Genomic DNA, 3,979 nt, shown 5'->3' with positions numbered 1-3,979 from the left:
TTCTTTCTTTTTCTTCTCTTTCATTTTTCTCTCTCTTTCTTTTTCCTTTTCTTGAGACAGAGTCTTGCTCTGTCACCCAGACTGGAGTGCAGTGGCACTATCTTGGCTCACTGCAACCTCCACCTCCCAGATTCAAGCAATTCTCGTGCCCCAGCCCCCCAAGTAGCTGGGACTATAGGTGTCCGCCACCATGCTCGGCTAATCTTTTGTATTTTAGCAGAGACAGGGTTTTACCATGTTGCCCAGACTGGTCTCGAACTTCTGGCCTCAGGCAATCCACCTGCCCGACCTCCCAAAGTGCTGGGATTACAAGTGTGAGCCCCTGTGCCCAGCCACAGTCATTACACTTTTCTTGAGGGCCTACTATGTGCCAGGAACTTTGCCAGGTGTGAGATCCATTAGAAAACAAGAACCCTACCCATTTCTTGCCTCATGGAGCTGAGTGATCCTAGAAGAAACAAGATTTTGGAAATAGAAAGACAAGGATTTTAAAAGTCCAGGTCTGCCGCTTACCTGGGTGCACTTGGGCAGCTGAGTACCAGGGCCTCGCTTTCTCCATTTGTAAAACAGAAGTGATGACGGCGTCAACGTCATCAGTTGTTGGGTGGATTGGAGATAACATCTGTAATGCGTTTAACAAAATGCTTAGTACCTAGTACGTGCTCAGTAGATTAGTTTCTGCATTACTGTTCTACAGCTGCTGTTACAAAGAACCACAGACTCAGGGGTTGAACGCAACAGAAATTTGTTCTCTCACAATTCTGGAGGTCAGAAGTCCAACATCAAGGTGATGACAGAGCAGGCTCCTTCTAGGGGCTGCAAGAGAAAATCCATTCTACGCCACCCAGGAATCCTCCGAGCTCTTGGCTTATGGCAGCAAAACTCCAGTCTGAGTCACGGCCAAGTAGCTCCTCTTCTGTGTGTCTTTACAGCTCTGCACCCCTTTCCTCTCTAAGGGTTCCAGTCACTGAATTTAGGACCCACGCTCATCCGTTATGATGTCAGCTGACCTAATTACATTTGCATTTCCACATAAGGCTACATTCTGAGGTTCTGGGGAGGCATGAATTTTTGGAGGGACACTATCCCGCCCAGAACAGCTTCTCTTACTTTTTGTGTGTGTGCTCAGTGCTTTGTAGACGTGACTTTATCCCCCCTCCTAGCTACCCTATGAGGAAGGGACAACAGCTACCTTGCCTCAGATGAGGAGGTGAGGCTCAGAGAATTGCAGTCTCTCAGGATACATGATCATCCTTGCCCTTGGTTGGAAGTCATCTGATTTTCAAAGAGGGGACCTGCAGCACAGCCTCCCAACCTGACTTTTCTCTCCCAATGGCCGTCCCTGCATGAAATGAACAAGGGGAAGCTGCGCTCCACAGCGCCCTGTGTTCACAGGCTCCACAGCCAGAATAAACGTCCTGGCTTAAAACGGACATTAATCAGAACTGCTGGGAGGGCGAGCGGGAAGCAGAAAGGCGCGGCTCCTTCCAAGTTTCTGTTGGCAGAGAGGGCAGAGCTGCCAACTCCAAGTGAAAGATGTTTTCACCATGTGCAAGAGCAGAGACGGTCAGCCCAGCACCCCAGCCCCACTCACAGCTCCAGGCTGATGCTTCTCAGCAGAAAGAGCTCTTTCTCTCTCAAACGTTTCAGAAATCTTATCCTAACCTGGCACAGAACCTCGTCCTTCCTGGGGACACAGGAATGTTTGCTGCTCGATGTCAATAAAATCCATCTCTTTAACATCTCTCCTGGGGTCCATTCATGGGGTGGGGTTCATTCCGCACCGTTCTGAGGATAGAGTCAGAGGAATTTTCTGAGTCTCCTCTGGCTTGGAATAAGTTCACCAGGCATCTCTGCCTTACCCAGAAGAGAATCGTTTATTTGCACATGTGCACAGCCGCTGACACTGCCAGCAATAACCAGGCTGGCTTCTTGCTCCAGTCTCGGGCTTGTCATTCAAGGCTGCTCTGTTCCCGCAGGCCATCTGATGAGTGCCACATTCTGTTCCTCTAACCTGGGTGAAGCTCCCTCAAATGCTAGGCGGGTGCTGGGGCCCAAATCCAAAGGCTCTGACTCAGTAGGTCCAGGTTGGGGTCCCGGATCTGTGATACAAGTGGTCCAGGCACCACACTTGGCCAAATGCTGGGTAGCTTGGAAGAAAGCTCCAGAAGCACTCTAGAGCTTCACATCATCACTCAAAATTAAAGATTTGTAGGAAAGATCTAAACCAGTGTCGTCCCAAGTGCAGGCTGCTGGTTGAGGGGAAGGTGATTTTAGATGTTAGGGCATCAATTTATATAGTGTGAAAATTATTCCCCTCTGATTAGATCAAGGGAAAATTTTTCATCTGGCGCTAAGAGTCTTTAGTACGTCTTGACACTTCTAAGCTATCTTTTGAACAAAGAAAGAGAGGCCTTCAGCTTGAAGCCATCCGCAGGCAGCAGTATCTGGCTGGAATTTAGGAATGTTCATTTGCGGTCAAGGTATTTATTTTTGTAGTTATCTATTATTAATGGCAAAGAACACTGATTTCCATTTATGATGATGATATCAAGTTTCCTTTTAGTTAAATGTTTAGTTAGAAATGTGAGGTGATTTACAGAAGAAGAAAGATAGTGACTTGAATTATAGAGCAGGTGGTGGGACAGGCCGAAATGATGACGGTGGTTCAGAAATGACTGAAATTTGGGAAATGCTAGTCTAGTCGATGCTTAGCGTTTGGGGCTGCGAAAACCAAGGCCTCGAGAGGGGAAGGAACTCGTCTGAGCTCATGCGGCATCGGGTAGTGGTCTTTGCTGTCACCCACAGTCACCCCCCATGGATCTCTTTGCAGAGCCGCTGCTTGAGAACCAGGGGATCTGAGCTCAGTGGGGAAGCGTGAGTCTCAACACACCGACATCTTTAAAACAGATAAAAATAAAGTGGCAAGAGTGACCTCACCCCAGCGTGTGGTGGCCGCTGAGAGCAGAGGGCTGTAAAAATTAATTGCCCTGTATTTGTGACCTGCTGCAGCAGGCGGACCTCCTTCGAGGGGGGTCACCCGAGAGGCAGCGGGAAATGGAAACATTCTTTGGGCCTGACACAGTGGTTCAGCAGTGACCTCACCCCATCAACTGAAGACTTGTTATTCAAAACTTAATTTTATTTTGTTTCTAACTGCTTGGGAGCTGGGGCTTAAGGTGACTTTTGTCATCAAAAGGAAGAACCAGATCTTGGAAAGGAGCAGCGCATCCTAAGTGTCTGCCGAGCGCCGACTTTGCAGCCGCAGGTTCACATTCCTCCCTAACCCCGGCAGACCTGCCTGCTTGGTCCTATCGGTCTCCATGTGGTCGGAGTGATCTCTGGGCTTTGCTGATGTGAAGCCGTGGGGAGGTGGTGTTATGAGTCGTGTTCTCAGCAGGAAGAGCTTTTTCTTTCTCTAGCATTTCAGTAATCTCTTCCCAACCTGGCACAGAACCTCGCCCTTCCTGGGAACACAGGAATGTTTGCTACTTGATGTCAATAAATCCAACTCCTTAATGTCTCCCCTGAGGTCCATTCATAGGGTGGGGTTCCACTTTTGGGTCCCCTGTTCAAGGCTGGTCTGCAGGTCTTCTGACAAGTGCCACGTTCTGTTTCTCTAACTTGAGCCAAGCTTCCTCAAACGCTAGTTTCAAAGAGCCTTTGTTACAAAGGCGGGTCTTAGGACCCTAAATCCAAAGGCTCTGACTCAGTAGGTCTAGGGTGGGATTCCAGGACTGTGATATAAATGGTCCAGGCATCACGCTTGGCCAAATGCTGTGAGATCCTCATCCAAGGCACGTGCTGAAGGAGGGCTCTCAGCAGAAGCTGGAAAGGTAGTGAGGACAGAAAGGGGCTGGGCAAAGATGTGGTCTCAGCTGGAGTCTGTTACAGTCCCATGGGGAACCCTGGAAGAGGAATGATGCCACAGAGTTGAAACTGTGTTAGGCGCGAGGCAAAAAATTCAAACCCCGACGCC

The 3,979-nt window shown here is 49.0% G+C and overlaps 1 pseudogene; it reads left to right on the top strand.

Annotated features, from left to right (window-relative positions):
* Positions 1-938: 938 nt before the first annotated feature.
* Positions 939-2,013, top strand: LOC105727414 (uncharacterized; annotated as a pseudogene).
* Positions 2,014-3,979: the final 1,966 nt, after the last annotated feature.

This window comes from Aotus nancymaae, unplaced genomic scaffold (genome assembly GCF_030222135.1).
Source record: "Aotus nancymaae isolate 86718 unplaced genomic scaffold, 86718_ANA_hifiasm-v0.15.2.pri h1tg000029l, whole genome shotgun sequence".
NCBI lineage: Eukaryota > Metazoa > Chordata > Mammalia > Primates > Aotidae > Aotus > Aotus nancymaae.
Note: the sequence above shows the minus strand (reverse complement) of the source record. Positions and strands in the feature narration are given on the sequence as shown.